At 43.0% G+C, this 20721-nt stretch overlaps 1 protein-coding gene across 15 annotated transcripts in view; it reads left to right on the top strand.

The window, feature by feature from the left end:
- SPECC1 (sperm antigen with calponin homology and coiled-coil domains 1) overlaps positions 1-20721 on the top strand; it is a 206548-nt gene that overhangs the window by 107084 nt on the left and 78743 nt on the right. The gene's annotated exons all lie outside the window — the stretch shown is intronic.

Here is a 20721-nt window from a genome sequence, read left to right as displayed (position 1 = left end):
TTGCCAGTGTCAATATGATCCTAAATGATTTTCCCTAACTAGGCAAAAAAAGTATTTCATTGTTTTAATTTGCATATCTATTGAATTTCATATATTTATTGGTCATTTTTTTCCTGTGATTTGTCTGTTCCTCTCTTTTCTCAATTTTCTATTAGAGTTTTAAATAGTTTTTTGTTTCTTTTCTGGTATGTTAACACTACCAATCCATTTCCCTTACAGATAGTTTGTCCATTTTTTTTCGTAGAGTATTCAGTTATTCAGGGTTTTTTTTGAAATATAGAAGTCTAAGACTGTTAGGAAGCAGATTTATTTTTTCTGTTGTGATTTCTTACATTGTTTCTAGTCTTAGAAGTATTTTTCCTTCCCAAAGGTCAGATGTTTTGGGGTTTCATGTTCCCACTTTTTAATATTTATGTCTTTAATCCATTTGGAATGTACTTTAACATATGACATAGGAAAATGTATTTAGAATACTTGCCAATTATTCCAACAGCATTTACTGAACAAGATTTCTTTTCCTCACTGGTCTGGATTTGCCTTTTTTTGTCTCATGTTAGATGCAGTGTATCTCGGATGTATTTGCTGCTCTCAGTATTCTGTTCATTGATTGTATGACTTAAATTGTTGTAGCCCTACAGTACTTAATATCTGGCAAATCAAGTTTTCTTCATTGTAATTTTTAAAATTTTTCTTGTTTATTCTTTCAAATGAGTATTTGAGTTACTTTTTTTTGGTTTTCAAAAGTCCAATTTGAATTTCAGTGAAATTGCAGTCCTCTGGGAGGGAATTAGCACATTTTCCAGGGTAGAGATTTTCCTTCTAGAAATGTGATAAATGTCTTCATTAATTATTTTTTGGACTATCTAGTAAAAAATTTAACTTCCTTCCTGTAAAGGGAGAAATAAATTCAAGGCGCTATATGAAGAGAGTGATTGGGAAAATGGTGCTGTCGAGAAAGAGAGAGAGATGCCAAAACCAGAGGAGTTAGGAGGAGGGTGTGAGAGACACAGGAATAATTCACTTTTGGGGATTTTGAGGTTTAGCCCATAGGCACATCTGAATGGATCTGCTGTCTTCTGTGGAGCTTCCATTGATGTGTGGTGGGGAAGTGGTTGCTGGGTCAAAGGAGAAGGTCTAAATACTTCCCACCCAACCCCCTAGGACACTTCCTTTCCACCGGGTGGTGGTGGACACCGTAATAGCATCTTCCACAGTTCGTTGTACAAAGAGTGCGTTCGCTGTCATCTCTGTGTCACTGCCCCCTGGCATCATAGAGTCCTTTCTCCTCTTCACAGCTCTCTCAGGATGATACTTTTCAAGATGACTGGTGAGTCAAGCTCTCCCTTGATTCTGAAATGCTGGTGTCTTCTTTGCTGATTTCTTACATGCTGCTGATTTCACTGGGCTTGTAGCTTCATCTGTCTGCTCCACTTCTTCATCTATAAGTCCAGCTCTCAGTCGAGATGACCTGCCTCTGAGCTCTCACTGGTCTGCCCTTAGCACCCCACCTAGTTGTGATCCCTTCCTTGACCGCCTTCCTGACCCCCTGGGCTGGACACAGTGTCCATCCGTGTTCCCAGGGCTCTGTTTGCTGCACTGTATCGAAACCACCTCCTTGGCTGTCTGTCACATAAGTTCCTACATCAGTACCTTGTACCATAGTGCTTGGCACATACATGTTCTTCGGGAAAGCTTTGTTAAATGCAAGTACAGATCTGAGCTGCATTCATGCCAGGATGTAGATGTGGAGAAATTACACAGGTGGTGGAGATATTAGAACTGGGGATTAATATTTGGGAATCATTATGTGGCATGTCTGCTGGAAGCTTCAGAGGCAGTTATGGAAAAAGTGCTGAAAGGGAGGAGTGGAGTCTGCACTGCCCCCGCCCACCTTCCCCCACTCCCGGCCCCGCCCATCTCCAGGTGAACCTTATTTACCTCTGAAGGTGGAGACGGTGTGGCCCAGGCCTGGTCGAGTCCTCTCCCAATGGTCAGGACAGAAGCAGTTTTCAGCACAAGGAAATGTGTCAGGTGGAACAGCTTCCCCCACCACTTCAGTCTTGAAGGGCCCTAGTCCCACAGATCCCAGGAGCCTGGAACAGGAGGAGCTGGCAGTTGGGAAGGACTGCGTCTCCTCTGTTTATTTTCAGAGACCTGTGCTCAGACAGAAATGTTCCCCGAGGCTGGGTGGAGGGCATCTTGGTATGCCAGGCCATTCACAGCTCTGTGTGATGATATCCACTGCCCAAGAAATGTGGCTGTGTTTGGGTGTTGGGGGGCCAAACCCTTATTTTACAGAAAACAGTTTTGATCCGCTTTCAGAGAGATTTAATAACTTGAGCTGGAGAACTCTAGCTGAATGTTTAGAATAAACAGACAGAAGAAAACGTTCACCAAAAATGACAGCTCTCGAAGAGTTAGTATTTCTAATGAACCTTTTACAAGATGAAATACAAAGGATTGCAGCCCCTACTGAGAGCTGAGTTAGTTTTCTGGGAGGAGTATCTTGTAAACACAAAGATGTTGACATCATGAGCTTAAGAAGGGAAGATGCTTGAGGTCCATCCAGGAAATCTAATTACTGGACACTAGGATTTCTAACAGGAAAAAAGAACAGGTGGAGGAGACCTCACTAAATAAAAGGAGGAGGCCTTTGGAGCTGAAGATGATCTTAGACGTCAGAGGAAGGGGGCTCACAGAAATCTGGAAGAAGACATAGCTCAGTGGCTAGGCTGCAGCAATAAAGATAAAAATGCTCCAGGCTTCTCGACAGGAAGACCAGTCCACCTTTGAGGAGTGAGGAGGTGACACTGGGAAGCTAGTCAGAGTCACATCTGTAGGGACCGTTGACTCTGAAGAGCTCTGAGTCTCTGTACCAGCCCTGTCCACCTGGGCTCAGCCTTGTAGGCCCTGGAAGGTGCTTTTGGTAGCTTGAGAAAGAAGATGAGTTCTTAAAGGCTATTGAGTTGTTATGGAATAGTCCCAAGGGCTGATGAGCAAGGCTTGGGGATGCTGCAGCTAGGAACAGTGCCTGTAATCGCAGGCAGGGGTGGCTCAAGCTGGACACGCCACTGTGTGTGTGCAGGAGCGTGGTCAGTGCACCTGCCCACCAGACACTGCAGCCACCAGACACCCTGGCGCAGGGGTCACAGCGTGCACCCAAGCCACACCTGCCAGGACCTGGGTCTTGCTGCAGCCACCACAGCTGTGTAGTCCTGGCTGTGCAGCAGGAGTTCCCAAGTCAGGGTCCAGAGCAGGCGCACACAGTGGCAGGTCAGGGGGCCTCCCCGGCTACAAAAGGAAGGGTGGCAGCTGAGAAAGCAAACGTGATGTTCTCAGCTTATTTAAGGGTAGGTAGGCCCTACCTTCACTTGAACAAGAGTCATCAAGTGTGGATATCCCCAAGCATACAAGAGAAACGTTGACAAGCTGGTGGTCGGAAAGGATGCCAGGTCAGTTCCTGCCAAGATGACTCATCCCAATGACTCTGGGCCAAAGAAGGATGTTTGCAGACGTGAAGGATTTATGTCCCCTATTTGAGCAAATGCTCACATGTCCAATGAGACATGGGCATTGGATCAGTAGGAAAAGCAAGGAGGAAAGTGAAGAATTTAGGAAACAGTAGTGAGCCTGTGGAGAAGGCAATGGCACCCCACTCCAGTACTCTTGCCTGGAAAATCCCATGGACAGAGGATCCTGGTAGGCTGCAGTCCATGGGGTCGCTAGAGTCGGACACGACTGAGCGACTTCCCTTTCACTTTTCACTTTCATGCATTGGAGAAGGAAATGGCAACCCACTCCAGTGTTCTTGCCTGGAGAATCCCAGAGACGGGGCAGCCTAGTGGGCTGCCGCCATCTATGAGGTCACACAGAGTCGGACACGACTGAAGCGACTTAGCAGCAGCAGCAGTAGCAGCAGTGAGCCTGACTGTGTGGATCACAGTAAACTGTGGAAAATTCTGAAAGAGATGGGAATACCAGACCACTTGACCTGCCTCTTGAGAAACCTATATGCAGGTCAGGAAGCAACAGTTAGAACTGGACATGGAACAACAGACTGGTTCCAAATAGGAAAAGGAGTACATCAAGGCTGTATATTGTCACCCTGCTTATTTAACTTATATGCAGAGTACATCATGAGAAACGCTGGGCTGGAAGAAGCAGAAGCTGGGAATCAAGACTGCCGGGAGAAATATCAGTAACCTCAGATATGCAGATGACACCACCCTTACGGCAGAAAGTGAAGAGGAACTAAAAAGCCTCTTGATGAAAGTGAAAGAGTGAGAGTGAAAAAGTTGGCTTAAAGCTCAACATTCAGAAAACGAAGATCATGGCATCTGGTCCCATCACTTCATGGGAAATCGGTGGGGAAACAGTGGAAACAGTGTCAGACTTTATTTTTGGGGGCTCCAAAATCACTGCAGATGGTGACTGCAGCCATGAAATTAAAATACGCTTACTCCTTGGAAGGAAAATTATGACCAACCTAGATAGCATATTCAAAAGCAGAGACATTACTTTGCCAACAAAGGTCCGTCTAGTCAAGGCTATGGTTTTTCCAGTGGTCATGTATGGATGTGAGAGTTGGACTGTGAAGAAAGCTGAGCACCAAAGAATTGATGCTTTTGAACTGTGGTGTTGGAGAAGACTCTTGAGAGTCCCTTGGACTGCAAGGAGATCCAACCAGTGCATCCTAAAGGAGATCTGTCCTGGGTGTTAATTGGAAGGACTGATGTTAAAGTTGAAACTCCAGTACTTTGGCTGCCTCATGTGAAGAGTTGACTCATTGGAAAAGACCCTGATGCTGGGAGTGACTGGGGGCAGGAGGAGAAGGGGACGACAGAGGATGAGATGGTTGGGTGGCATCACCGACTCGATAGACATGAGTTTGAGTGAACTCCGGGAGTTGGTGATGGACAGGGAGCCCTGGCGTGCTGCGATTCATGGGGTTGCAGAGTCGGATACGACTGACCGACCGAACTGAGCTGAAGTGAGCGTGAATCTGGCAGCAGGAAACACAAGTAGAGTATACTAACACGGCTGAAAATGCATGAAGTGTAAAGTAGGATTCTTGAAAAGAGGGATTATTCTCTCAGGGAGAATCTAGGTAACAGCTCAGAAGTAAAAACTCTAGCCTACCTCCGCAAAATCCAGGATTGCGGCTGGGGGCGTTCAAGACGTTCAGATGTAAAACTACTGTGAAATGAATTTTGTCTTTGTTGGCATGTGATTGGGTTCATAGTTACTTAATTTTGATGAAGGTGTGGTTAGGACTGTTAACGATGGCTGGTAATCACGAACACAATAGAAAAGCTAGTATTCCCCCAATAACAGGGATTGAGTATGATAATGAGAGGTGAGCAGGCCACAGAGGAATAGCAGTATTGGAAACAATGAAACCACAGAAACAGCCTCGGTAAGTATTCTTAAGCCAAATCCATCTATTAAAAAGAGAGAGAGAGCAATATTAGTGTCAGACATAGAGGAATGCAAGAACAAAAGGGTTGAACAGGACAAAGAGTGATATTATACGATAAAAACCGTGAATACGTGACCATCTTTAATCTTTAAGCAACAAAATAGGTAGAACAAATACTGGGGATAAAAGAAGAACATAGTTTAAAAAAAAAAAAAAACATGTTATGCCAGGAGATGTTAATTATGTGTCTTTTCTAACATGAAGGGCCAGGGGGATGAGGTTGTTGATTTGGATGCCCACGGGAATAGCTCGGCAGCGTGAATATATGAGTTCCTGGTGTAAGACAGCAGAGATGACAGTATTGCAGAGGAACTGGAGAATGCATGCCTTGCCTGAAGGCATTGAGAGTCATACATTTTAAAGCACTTTGCCAGCCAAGCAAAACGTATCTGTACCTTGCAGGCTGCCAGTTTTCAAGCTCTGAAACAAAAAAAGCAAAGCATATAGGTTATAAATAACACACTGAGAAAGTGTATACATTCTTCTAGACCTGGGATTGTTTACAGAAGTTGATGATGTGCTTTCTCACAGAAAACAAATAGTCGAATATAAACATTGTGATTGTATTTGCAATAATCTGTCATCTTAACCCAATGCAATTAGTGGTTAAAAAAAAAAAGGTGATTGTTTTAAAAACTGCCTTGGAATTCAGAGACACTTTAAAAATATTCTCTGTGCCAAAAGGAAGTCAAGCCAGAAATGACAAATCATCTAGAGACAAATGGAGGGAGGAGAGTATTGTAGCAAAAAGCAGGGATTAGAACTAATGCCATACTCAGAGGAAAATGTATAATCATAGATGCTTTTATTAGTATATAAGGAGGACTGAAATTGTGTGAGTGAAATATTCAACTTATAAATGGGAAAAAATAAAAGAGAAATAAGTTAATAATGATAAAGGTTAATAATGAATGAAATAGAAAGCATAAAATGGTAAAGAAGATAAGGCCAAACACTAATTCTTTGAAAAGGCAAATAGTGGAAATATCTCTGATTAAACAAAAAAAGAGGAAAAATATTTAAAATGAGTAAAGGTCTACTGCTGTAAGTATAAAAATGAAAATTTCAGTCTACATTTGAAAAACTGAAGGAAAAAGATGAATTTCCCTCAAAATATAAATTCACAAACCTATTTCTCAAAAAAAAAAAAAAAGAAAACTTGAAGTGTTATCACTAGTGTTTAACATTGTTTTGGTATTAATGCAATTAAACAAAAACATCTTTTGGTTTAAATATTAAAAAGAAACAAATTAGAACTAAGAATAAGGGAATTTGTGATTGTATGTAAGATAAATATGAAAAGAATAATAGGTTTTTTCTATATTAGCAGTAACTGATTAACCCTGGAAATTGAAAAAAATAAATCACAGGTGCCATAAAATATCTAGGAATGATTTTATCTAGAATATTATAGGCCATAAAGTAAAAAGTATTCAGTCTCATTGTTAGTTCATAAAACAAGACTTGATATAGGAACTATACTGTGTTCCAGGGTAGACAGATTTAAATATTATGAAATTATTAATCTTTCAAGCCTGGATATGAGAGTAATTTCTCCCCAGAATTATTTCTAAGGAAAAAAGGAAGCTCCTTACACTCAAACCTTACAAAACATAACATTTTTAACTGGGCATATCCTTAATTACTTTGTTCTGAATAATTAGGTACTATTTGGGGAAGACAGACTAAAATAACCTCAATCTGATTTAATTCTAAATTTATAATTATAGAGGTGGCTTAGAAAAAAGGGAGACAGATTTAGTATTTATGCCATGAGATATGATCTCAGAGTTACATGTGTTATAGATTGTTGAGGCCTTGAAAAATTGTATGACAGCACAGTAGGCGGTTAGGTTGTAGACATAAACATACTCACAGGAAGAATTGTTTTTTAAGAATTGACCTGAGGGTCTTCTCTGATGATCTTCGGGCTAAGACTCTGAACTCCCTTTACAGGAGGTCTCAGTTGAATCCCTGGTCGGGGAAGTAGATCCCATATGCCACAACTAAAGATCCTGCATGCCACAACCAAGACTGGCACAGCCAGGTGTTATTTTAAAAGAATCGACCTGATATCATGCAAATATGTATTAGTATAAAATTTTCAGTGGCAGCATGGTACTGTCACTGGATTCAAAAAGCACTGAATCTCACACGGCTTTGATGGTTCTCTTGCAGATTGGAATAGATGGTTGAAAAGTAGCTCTAGTTGTGATGGAGACAGTGATACAGAACATGCTTGTGACAAATCTGGACAACCTTTTTCTTGAAATGTGAATATGGGGTCAGTTTTTCTGGATGAATATATTTTTTTTGGGATTTTCATTTCTTTGGCTGGGCAGTACAGCATGTGGGATCTTAGTTCCCCGACCAAGGATCAAACTGCTTGTCCTGTATTGGAAGCACAGAGTCTTAACCACTGGACTGCAAGGAAAGTCCCTGAATGAATATATTTTATATAATATGGTTTTAAATATGAACATAAAATAGAAGTTTAATGTATCATATGTATTATATAATTCAATTAGGCATTATATATAATTATAATACAGTATTAGAGGGTTGGGCTTCCCTGGTGGCTCAGTGCTAAAGTGAATCCCTGCCAATGCAGGAGACATGGGTTCGATCCCTGGGTCAAGAAGATCCTCTGGAGAAGGAAATGGCAACCCACTCCAGTATTGTTGCCTGGGAAATCCCATGGACAAAGGAGCCTGGCAGGCTACATTCATAGGGTCTCAAGGAGTTGGACACGACTGAGTGACTAAACAACAACATAATGCAGTAACACATATAAATATGTAAAGGACATTTTATATAGATATATGGAATAAATACTATATATTAAATATTTATAATATATGAATTAAAGGTAGGGATCTGCCTCCTTTGTCTGCAGCAATAAAAAGCTTACTCAAGTTGGTCAAGGAGCTTGTATTCTGTCTTTTTTTTTTTTTTGCTCTTTGGGACGTGGGTTTCTGTCACCTTATATTCAGAGTCACTCTACATTAGAATTAAATTTGGCTGCAAGGACAAAAGACCAGCCCCCCAAATAATAGAGGTTGATACAGTCCTGAGTTTATTTCTCATGTAACAGTCTGGGAGGGGGGATCCAGGCTGCCATGGAACGTAGGGTGCTGGGCCTTGACCCACTGTGTGAAACCCTAACCTCATGATCCCAGATTTGACACTCACATTTCAGACATAAGGATGGAGGAAAGGGGCTTAGTTAAGGAGAGCTTCCAGAAAATACTTCGTCCATTGTCCAGAACCCAGTCACCCAGCCACACCCAGCTGCAAAGAGGTTGGAAAGCCCTACTTCTGAAGCCATGTGCCCAGTAGAAAGTCGAGTAACTGAGGAGGAGAAAGGGAGGGAATTCTGGGGCACAGCCAGCCTCTGCTTACAGATATGTTATAATCTGGGGGGATAATGCAGGATGCCCTGTGTACCTGAGGTCAGCCTAGAAACGAACAAGGAAGAGCCAGATGCCAAAGAAGGTAGTGGTCCAGATCAACCGAAAACAGCATGATCAGCAATTAAAGGACAAAAAGGAAAGAAAAGAAAAAAGATACTGAACATCAGTTACACCGGAGAATGGACGTCAAACGCAACTGTTTTTCACCCATCCAGAAGAGTAATAGCTTCCTGTGCTACTCAGGGACTAGAGAAACAGTTACTCCCGTGCATTGGCAGTGGCAGCGTGAATGATGGCAGTTTTTTTTGGAAAGCAGTCTGGCAGTAGCTGTTGAGATTGAAAAATACACGTTTCTTCTGACAAAGCAGCTCCATTTGGGGGGTTTTGTCCTCTAGATGTAAAAGCAGCACTACTCAAGTATGCAGTGAATGTAGAAAAAGTTTGTCAATTTCAGTACTCTTTTTTATAGTGGCCCAAATCTAGAAACAGTGAATAAATTGCAAGACATCATTCTTAGGATGTATTATATTATTAAATAGAGCAGCAAAATGTCTTCCCACTGTTCTGGAAGGCTATAAATGCTTGTATTCTAATGAGATGAAATAGAATTCACAGAAGAGTGTTTGCAGCTTTATGTCGTGTGTGTGTATATCATGATCCCAAACAAGAGACTAAGCTCTTTTGTCTCCACATGAAAGAATGCATTCTTTCCATGTCTCATATTTCATGTCAATGGCTCAGGAAAGTAGGGGGTTTTGGTTATTTCAGTTTTAGAAAGAGCGTTGTTATCTCTGTATGCCCTTGCATGTGTTAATAGTGAGGAAGTGGGACCATCTTGTCCAGGAAAGTGCAAGCCACCCAGAGTTGTGTGCCTAGCAGAATGGACTTTACCAGTGTCTTCGTTGTGCCTTAGGGACTACCAGACCGTCAGGAAGCTGGTTGTTGGCTTCACGTCTAGGTGGCACAGTGAACAGTTTAGGGAACAGGCGCACAGTTGGTGTGTTCCTCTTCATAAGATGCAGCTCTGTTTCGTCTACCTGCTGGGGTGCTCCGACCACTAGATACAACAGAGGTGATGCCGTGTGACCTCTGTGGCTGGGCTACAAGAAGTAGTGAAGGTCCCTTGTTTTCAGAAACAGGGATGCTGGGAAACCTGAGCCCACCATGCTGAGAGGCTATACCCTATCGGGACTCCCACCAGACCCAGCCGAGCTCCCCACTGCTGGGCCATGGGATTGAGCCAGCCCAGCCTCAGCCACCACCCCTCCTGAGTTCCTGCCCCACAGAACCACAAAGTATAACGGTTGTCTAAAGCATTGAAGTTATGGGAGACTTGTCCTGAAACAGTGGCACAAGCTAGAATCAAGATGCTGGGAGAAATACCAACAACCTCAGATATGCAGTCAGATATGCAGATGATACCACCCTAATGGCAGAAAGTGAGGAGGACCTAAAGAGCCTCTTGATGAGAGTGAGAGAGGAGAATGAAAAAACTCAACATTAAAAAACTAAGATCATGGCATTCAGTCCCATCACTTCATGGCAAATAGATGGAGAAAAAGTGGAAATGGTGAATTTGTATTTTCTTGGACTCCAAAATCACTTTGAACAGTGACTACAGCCATGAAATTAAAATACTTGCTCCTTGGAAGGAAAGCTATGACAAACCTAGACAGTGTATTAAAAAGCAGAGACATCCCTTTGCTGACACATGTCTGATAGTCAAAGCTATGATTTTTCCAGTAGTCATGTATGAATGTGAGAGTTGGACCATAAAGAAGGCTGAAGACTGAAGAATTGATGCTTTTGAACTGTGGTGCTGGAGAAGACTCTTGAGAGTCCCTTGGACTGCACGGAGATCAACCAGTCCATTCTAAAGGAAATCGACCCTGAATATTCATTGGAAGGACTGATGCTGAAGCTGAATCTCCAGTACTTTGGCCACCTGATAGCCAAAGAATTGACTCCTTGGAAAAGACTCTGATGCTGGGAAAGATTGAAAGCAGGAGGAGAAGGAGGGGACAGAGAATGAGATGGTTGGATGGCATCACTGACTCAGTGGACATGAGTTTGAGCAAGCTCCAGGAGTTGGTGATGGACAGGGAAGCCTGGCCTTCTGCAGTCCATGGGGTTGCAAAGAGTCAGACACAACTTAGTGACTGAACAACAACAAAGTATTAAAGTTATGGGAAGACTGGTCCTGAAACAGCAGTAACTGCAGCATGAGGGTTTGGTAAATAATAGCATAACTGTGACAGTGGTCATACTCTCAGGGCACATGAACCATCCTGGATCTGATCCCAGCTATGTGTTGGATGCAGGTAAGTGAAATCGCTCAGTTGTGTCTGATTCTTTGTGACCCCATGGACTGTAGCCCACCAGGCTCCTAAGTCCATGGAATTCTCTAGGCAGGACTACTAGAGTAAATTGCCATTTCCTTCTCCAGGGAATCTTCCCGACTCTGAGATCGAACCTGGGTCTCCTGTATTGCAGGCAGATTCTTTACCATCTGAGCCACAGGGGAAGCCTGCATGTAGGTAAACCATTAGTAAACAAGAAAGGTTTGCCTAGTTATAATCAGAACTCTTAACTATCCCATTTGGTCTTTTTTTATTTAACATTTTATTTTTAAGTATTATGTATGCATAATACTTAAAAATACTCATGCATATGTGCTGAGTTGTTTCAGTCATGTCCATCTCTTTGTGATTCCATAGACTGTACCCCTCCAGGCCCTTCTGTCCATGGGGTTTCCCAGGCAAGAATACTGGGGTGGGTTGCCATCTCCTCCTCCAGGGGATCTTCCCAACCCAGGGATTGAACCCTGATCTTCTGCATTGGCAGGTGTATTCTTTAGCACTGCATCACCTGAGAAACCCAGTGTTATGTATATGTATTATATATTACACATTATATGCACTAAAGTGTATGGCAAACAGTATACATTTTAAAAAGTTTTATTGAAGTATAGTTGATTTACAGTTTTGTTAATTTCTGCTATACTGCAAACTGACTTAGTTATACATATATATATTCTTTTCATATTCTTTTCCACTATGACTTATCCCAGGATATTAACTATATTAATAATAGTTTCCTGTGCTATACAGTAGGACTTTGTTGCTTATCCACCCTATATGTAGTAGTTTGCCTCTGCCAGTCCCAAACTTCCCCTCTCCCCACACCTCCCTCCCCCTTGACAACCACAAGCCTGTCGTCTGTGTCTATGGGTCTGTTTCTGTTTTGTAGGTATGTTAACTTGTGTTGTATTTTGGATTCCACATGTATGTGACACCGTATAATATTTGTCTTCCTCTGTCTGATTTACTTCACTCAATATGACAATCTCTAGGTCCATCCATGTTGCTTCATATGGGATTATATCCTTCTTTTTATGGCTGAGTAATATTCCATTCTGTGTGTGTATATATCTCTCTCTCAATCTTCTTTATCCATTCATCTGTTGATTCACAATTTCCATTCTTAATTGATGCCTACTGTCCCCTGCTGATAGATGTGAGAGTTGGATTGTGAAGAAGGCTGAGCGCCGAAGAACTGATGCTTTTGAACTGTGGTGTTGGAGAAGACTCTTGAGTCCCTTGGACTGCAAGGAGATCCACCCAGTCCATTCTGAAGGAGATCAGCCCTGGGATTTTTTTGGAAGGAATGATGCTAAAGCTGAAACTCCAGTACTTTGGCCACTCTTCATGTGAAGAGTTGACTCATTGGAAAAGACTCTGATGCTAGGAGGGATTGGGGGCAGGAGGAGAAGGGGATGACAGAGGATGAGATGGCTGGATGGCATCACTGACTTGATGGATGTGAGTCTGAGTGAACTCCGGGAGTTGGTGATGGACAGGGAGGCCTGGCGTGCTGCGATTCACGGGGTCGTAAAGAGTCGGACACGAGTGAGCGACTGATCTGATCTGATCCCCTGCTGGGATCTGAAGCCTTTTTTGTTTATTTGCTTTGAGCTGGAATAAACTGTGCCATTTTCTCTGTGTTGCACTCCAACACTGATGTACTCTACCAGGAAACTTACCCAGCTCTGCTCAGACCACAATACGAACACTTTCTGAAACTTTGGTGTCTGCGCCCAGCATCTCCTTCCCTCTTCTTTGAGGCATTCTCCTTGCCTGATTCACCATTTCTCCACTTCCAGCAGGTCAGCTGATCCCTTGGCCTCAGTGAGTCAAGGATGGTTCAGACCCTCAGATCGAGATTTGAAGAGACATTGTCGGGGCTTCTGGGAGAGAGAGTTCTCTTCATTGGATTTGGGATGTGCAGACATGAGGCCTGGAGCTGCCTGAGGCATACTGTGGCCACAAGGCCACTGTGCCTATCCAGGAAGCAGATGTGAAGGCTGGAGAGAAACAGGCCCCAGGGACATCTTACCGCTGAGCTGACCTGAAGTCAGGCTGTGCCTGGACTTCCAGTTCTGCAAGCATTTCCTCTCTTCTTATGAATGCAAGCTTGAGTTGGGTTTTCTGCTGTGAAAACTCTGAGTGACCACATCTGCAGCATTTTGAGATTTTTGAAACAGCAGAGGGACTTTGCTCTCTTAGAGGCAGAACTCAGTCACTAGGCCGTTCATCCAGTGACTGGCCCCAGGACCTGGGAGGCTGGGCCAGAAGGGTTAAGGATGTCCTGCTTCAAGAATAGAAGGCCAAGGGGGATGAAAGTGGGTCTCAGATGTTCAGACATCATGGGGGACAGGAAAGCCGTTTGTTCTTCATGGTTCCAGATTGTTTCAGAACTGGAACCCACGTGTGTCATGTGAACCAAGACTGCGTTCAGCCAGTTGGAAAGAAAGAAGGATTGTCTGGCTCTTTGAGCTGCTCAGCAGTGGAAACAGCTGATGCCGTGTTCAATGTAAGAGTTTAAAATAGCAACGGAAGCTGGATGCTGTCGATACTACTTTGCATGAAAGATCAGGCCACATGATTTCTGTGTCTTACAGTTCTGAAATAACACTGTTTGGTGCCTCCTTAGGGCTTCCCACATGGCTTGGCTCATAAAGAATCTGCCTCACAATGCAGGAGACATAGGTCCGTTTCCTGGATCAGGAAGATCCCCTGGAGGAGGGCATGACAACCCACTCCAGTATTCTTGCCTGGGAATCCCATGAACAGAGGAGCCTGACAGGGTACAATCCATGGGGTCGCAAAGAGTTGGACATGACTGGGCAACAAGAATAGCTATCAGAAGACATACTTATTTTATGACCCTTGGGCAAAATGTGAGGCCTGTCAGACTCATTTTCCTTGTCCAAAAAGTGAAGATAGCAATGTGTTGCCAGCTGACTTTTGTGAACCTCATATATTATGTAGAAAATGCTTTGAGAACCAAAGTGCCCCACAATGTAAAGAACTGTTGTAACCGCCTACGTGGTGAACTCCAGTTTAAAGAATGTGGACAGCGCCTTAAAGTTCTTTGTATGTTTTGACCTATGGGTGGTTTAAAAAAAAAGAAAAGAAAAGAAAAAAGTGATGCTAATTCAAGTAAATAGGATTCAGCTTGCCCAGTTGACCTAATTCTCTTGTTGCTCCACTCGCAAATTCAGGTAAATTTAATCCCTTATAATGCTGGAACTTGGAAGTTTCTCAGTGACCACTGTGAGATAAAGCCACGTGTCTCATTTCAGAGAAGTATTAGTGTTTAGTCACTCAATCATGTCAGACTCTTTGTGACCCCCTGCAAGGACTGCAGCCCACCAGGCTCTTCTGTCCATGGGATTCCCAGGCAAGAATACAGGAGTGGGTTGCCATTCCCTCCTCCAGGGGATCTTCCCGACCTAGGGGTCGAACCTAGATCTTCTGCATTGGCAGACAGATTCTTTACTGTCTGAGCCACCAGGGAAACCCCATTTTAGAGAATTAGAGTTAAATAGTGATCCAGGATGGGTCATTCTGCTCTGCGTCAGGCCTCATAGAGTCCATCTTTTCCCATCTCTGCTGCCCAGGGAGGGGCAAGTCTTTGCTTTCACCACAGCTCCACCACCCCCATCCCCCCTCACTCAGCGTTTGCTGCCTGGAGACACCGAGGGTGCTGGGGGATTCCTGTGTGGAGGTGCCAGCCCTCGGGTCAGGTGGGAAGGCTGGCATTTGACCTGCACAGTGGAGCCGAAGGCCCACGTGGCCTGCAGAGCAAATCCCAGGCCACTTGGGTCTCAGTGGAAACCAGCTGCCTCTGCCCCTTTCAGCCAGCCTGCTGGAGCAGCCCATCCAGCGGTGGTTTGCATTCTGGCTCCTCCTGGAGATGACGAACTGAGCGCCATGTGGGCCGCCTGCAAGAAGCTCTTCTCCAAACACTGCTGCTTTGTCTCCTGCCCCATCTTGCTTTGAACCCAACACAGAGCGGCCACTGTGTCCTCCCTCAGGCCAGAGCCCCCTCTTAATGTTAGGGGTCTTTTGTTTAGAAGCCCCCTGGTTCTAGAGCTCTGTGCGTGGTGGCCGAGGTCCAGAGTAGGTCTTTGGGAAGGAGAAGAACACAGATTTACGGGTGTTTTTTAGACTCTACCCGAGTTGCTGACCAAGGGGACCATGAGCAAAATTAATTCTGTGTTCTGGAAAAAGAAAAAGGAAGATGAGACAAAACATGTATCTGGTTGCAGAAGTCGTCTCTGAATGTGGGCTGTACTGGTTGCCTTTAGTGAAGGAAGCAAGATGAGCAAGTAGTTTGGCTCACTTGTGTGTATTTTTTTCCTCTGTTTGCTTTGCAAAGGGAGTTTCCGTGAACTTTAATGTGAGGAATGTGTGAATCTTTAGGAAAAACTATTGAGACTCTGCAAAAGGCAGCCCATGGAAATACTTCCTACCACAGGTGAGGTGGAGCTGGAGATGCGATAAGAGACCCAGTTCCTTATGGCAGAGCTTGAGTTGCCTCAGGCTTTCCTGTTTTATCTCATTTGTTCTAAGTCCAAAGGACCAGCACTGCCTATAAAACCAGCTGCAGATTACTGGCTTCCACAGCGTCCACAAACACTCGCATTTCTTTTCCTTAAATCTTATTAACAAAGTAGGAGATGCACTGGTTAAATAGTGAAATAGGGCAAGACCTTTACTATGAAAGGGCTTCCCTAGTGGCTCAGTGGTAAAGAATCCACCTGCAATGCAGGAGATGCGGGTTTGATCCCTGGGTCAGGAAGATCCCCTGGAGGAAGAAATGGCAACCCACTTCAGTATTCTTGACAGAGAAATCCCTTGGACAGGATCCTGGCGGGCTACAGTCCATTGGGATCACAAAGAATTAGACACGACTTAGCAACTGAACAACAGGGAACTTTAGATCCTGCATGCTGCAACTAGATACAACTAGAGCCAAATAAATAAAAATCCTCCCCTGCCTATTCCCATCCCCTTCCTTTAAAATCCTGGCAATCACTGATCTTTTCAGTATCTCCATAGTTTTGTTTTTTCCAGAGTGTCATATGTTAGTGATTGGAATCACAGAATGTAGCCTTTTCAAATTCGCCTCATTCACTTAATCATATGCATTTAAGGTTCTTCGGTGTCTTTTCACAGCTTGACAGCTCATTTCTTTTTAGTGCTGATTAATGTTCCACTGGCTGATGTACCACAGTTTAGCCATTCACCCACTGAAGGACATCTTGACTGCTTCCAAGTTTTGGCATCTATGACTAAAGCTGCTATCAGTATCCACTTAGAGGTTTTTGTGTGGACGTTAGTTTTCAACTCATTTGGGGAAATACCAGGAAGTACAATTGCTGAATCCCCTTCATGGATTACAGCCTTGTTATGTTGAAGGGGCTTGTGTAACTCCATGAAACTATGAGCCGTGCTGTGCAGGGCCACCCAAGATGGACAGGTCATAGTGAAGAGTTCTGACAACATGTGGTCCTCTGAAGAAGGAAATGGCAACCCGCTCCAGTATTCTTGCCTGGAGAACCCCATGGATGGTAAGAAAAGGCAATAAGATATGATGTCAGAAGATGAGCCCCCTAGGTCAACAACAACAAAGAAACCACCTATCTGTCTTCACAAGTGGCTGTACAATTCTGTGTTCCCACCAGTAGAAGTACGACTTCCTGTTGCTCCACATCCAGACCAGCATTTGGTGTTGTGTTTTGGGCTTTCGCAACTCTAAAATTGGTGTGCAGTGGTATGTCCTTGTTTTAATTTTCAATTCCCTGATGATGTATGAGCATCTCTTCACCTGCTTATTTGCCATCTGTTTATCTTCCTTGGTGAGGTTTCTGTTCAGATATTTTGCCCATTAATTAGGTTGTTCATTTTCTTATTGTTGAGTTCTTTGTGTGTTTTGGCTAACGGTCCTTTATCAGATACGTCTATTGCAGATTTTTTTCCTCCTAGTCTGTGGCCTGTCTAATCATTCCGTTGACATTGCTGTTTTTTAGTTTTTCACATGTAGACACTTTGTTGACCCTCACAATGATAGGTGAGAATTTAACTCATAACCTTTTGCCTCCTCCCAGTGTCATATCACTGTTTTTAATTCCTTTCCTGGTTACCTCTTTTATTTTAATAATGTAGTTCATCTTTTTTTCTTGTTTTGCCAACTATATTTAGTCTCTTTGACTCTCCATTTATGAGATCAGGTTGGAAATTGTCACAACCCTTTCTTCCAGCTTTCTTCACCTGGTCTTCTACCTCTCAATTTCTTCTATTGGTACTTTAATTTTTTTTTTTTTTGCTAACAAGGATGATAGTATTCAAATGTTCTATAAAACAGTCTTTCCTACTTTGGTATAGGTAAATTTAAGTAGTACTAATGTTATTATGACTACAAAGATAGGCTTCTGAGAAAGACTGAGGATAAAAGGAGAGAAGAGGCGGCAGAGGATGAGATGGGTGGATAGCATCACTGATTCAATGGACATGAACTTGGGCAAACTCCGGGAGATAGTGAGGGACAGGGAGGCCTGCGTGCTGTAGTCTATAGGGTTGCAAACAGCTGGACATGACTTAGGGCCTGAACAACAGCAAGATAGGCTTCCCTGCAGAGTGCAGTCATGTGCTATGATTTTGTTACCTTTATGCAGTTTCTTGTTTTTGTGAGGTTTCTGTTTTTTCACTATTTTTATTATATCCTCACTCCCCCCGCCCCCCGACTCTTCTTCCAATGAGGTGTTCTATTAAAGAAACCTCCCTTCTTAGACACTTCATCCTCTCAACCCAGCATGGACTTGTTCTCCAGACTTGCTCCATGGACACCATCCGAGACTTCCCTTGACTGCTTTCTTCTGATAAGGCCAGGCTTCCTGGATGACTCATCCTCTTCTGTTTGGTTTGCTTCATTGTTTTCCTGGAGCACATCCTTGAATAACTTCCTCAGAAAAGGTGTTGGCAGTTTTAATTTTCTGAGTCTGTGCATGTTTTGACATGTGTTTTCTGCCTCTCTAATTGATTTGCAGTTAGGTTGGGTATAGAAATCTAGGTTAAAAATCATTTTCCCACAGAACTCTGTAGGCATTTGCTTTGTTGCCTTCTAGAATTCAGTATTGCTAATACTGGGTTGGCCAAAAACTTCATTCAGGTTTTTCTGTAACATCTTATGGAAAACCTGAACAAACTCTTTGGCCAACCCAATACATGATGATGGCCAGGCTCATTCTCAGTTCACACCCCTTCCCCAAACTTTTACACATTCTTGGTGTTCTGAAACTTTAAAAATATTTATCTATCTCCTTGTGGATCTATTTTTTGTTTTGCCTGACATAAATTCTATCGACACCTTCCTCAAATTTGGGGAATTGCTCTTTGATTACTTCCTTTGCTCTGTTTCCACTCATCTATAGTTCTGGAATTTCTATTAATTGATTATTTGATTGCCTGGTTTGGCCCTCTATGTTTATCCTTTCGATTTTCATCTTGTTTCCATTTTCTCGTACACATTGAGAGAATTCCTTCATTTTGCATTGTATTCCTTCCATTGAATCTTTTGATTTGACAAACATATTTAAACTTTCTGAGAGCTAGAGCTTTTTCTATTACTTTTTCATAGCATCCTGGCCTTGTTTTAGCGAATGTGTGTAACCTTGAATTTCAATGGTGAGACCTGCCCTGAGCACCCTATGGCCATTAGCCTTCTTTCTCATCAGCCCCTCCATGTACTCCAGGGCCTTTACACATTGTTCACACTTTACTAGCTTTTCTTTCTCCCTTTTATCTAGTTTGAAATACTTTTGTGATAATTCAATTATGCTTATCAAGTGAGTAGTTTGATGTTCATATGTTGTCAGAGGAGAGATCCATATAAGAGAGTTGATGTGAGAGTCATCAGAATACAGGTGGTGTTTAAGCTCATGGGATTGAGTAGAAGCACCAGGAAAATACTTGTAATAAGAGAAGAGGAATGGCCCAGGACCTGGATCTGAAGACTTCCAGCATGCAGAGAGTGGGAGGTGGGGGGCCACATGGGGTGGCTGCTGAGGTCAGAGAGAACTAGGTCAGTATGACATCAGAGACCCATGTCAAAAAGTCCAGCCCTGCTGAGAGGATTGAAAACACCCACTGCATTGGATGTTGCAGTGGAAGCCACTGATAAGCTCAGCAGACACTGTTTGATTGAGTAATGGGAGTGGGCAGAGGAGGGGATGAGGGGGAAGAAATGCAAACAACCTGGAAGTGCATTGCGGGGCCGGATTCTGCTGGGACACGTAGGGACAGATCAGAGACTAGCTGAAGGAAGGTGTGGACTCAGATACTCTTTTTTTTAAATTCTTAAAAACTTTTATTAGAGTCTAGTTGATTTACAATGTTAGTTTCAGGTGTAAGCAAAGTGATTCAGTTGTATGTATAAATATATCTATTCTTTTTCAGATTCTTTTCCATTATAGGTTATTATTAATACAAGATAGTAACTACAGTTCCTGTGCTATACAGTAGATCCTTGCTATTTATCTATTTTATGTATAGTGGTATGTTTCTGTTAAGCTCCTAATTTATCCTTCTGCCCCACTCCCTTGCTTCCCCCTGGTAACCATAAGTTTGTTTTCTATGTCTGTGAGTCTATTTCTGTTTTGTAAATAAATTCATTTGTAATTTTTTTTAGATTCCACATATAAGTGATATTACATGATATTTGTCTTTTTCTGTCTGACTGACTTCACTCAGTATGACAATCTCTAGGTCCATCCATGTTACTTGTTGTTTCTCAGTTGCTAAGTCATGTTTGACTCTTTGTGACCCCATGGACTACAGCACACCAGGCTTCCCTGTCCTTCACTGTCTCCCAGAATTTGCTCAGATTCATGTCAATTGAGTCAGTGATGCTATCCAAGCATCTTATCCTCTGCCACCCGCTGGTCCTTTTGCCTTCAGTCTTTCCCATGTTGCTACAAATGGCATTATTTTGTTCTTTTTTATGGCCAAGTAATATTCCATTGTATATATACACATGGGGCTTCCCTGATAGCTCAGTTGGTGAAGAATCCACCTGCAATGCAGGAGACCCCTGTTCGATTCCTGTGTCGGGAAGATCTGCTGGAGAAGGGATAGGCTACCCACTCCAGTATTCTTGGGTTTCCCTTGTGGGTCAGGTGGTAAAGAATCCACCTGCAATGTGGAGACCTGGGTTTGATCCCTGGGTTAGGAAGATCCCCTGGAGAAGGGAACGGTTACCCATTCCATTATTCTGGCCTGGAGAATTCCATGGACTGTATAGTCCGTGGGGTCGCAAAGAGTTGGACACGCTGAGTCACTTTCACTTTCATATATGCTATTCTTTATCCAGTCATCTATTGATGGACATTTAGGTTGTTTCCATGCCTTGGCTCTTGTGAATAGTGCTGCAGTGAACACTGGGTGCATGTGTCTTTTAATTGAAGAGAATTGAGTATGTTTAAAT

This window comes from Bos taurus, chromosome 19, assembly GCF_002263795.3.
Source record: "Bos taurus isolate L1 Dominette 01449 registration number 42190680 breed Hereford chromosome 19, ARS-UCD2.0, whole genome shotgun sequence".
Lineage (NCBI taxonomy): Eukaryota > Metazoa > Chordata > Mammalia > Artiodactyla > Bovidae > Bos > Bos taurus.
Note: the sequence above shows the minus strand (reverse complement) of the source record. Positions and strands in the feature narration are given on the sequence as shown.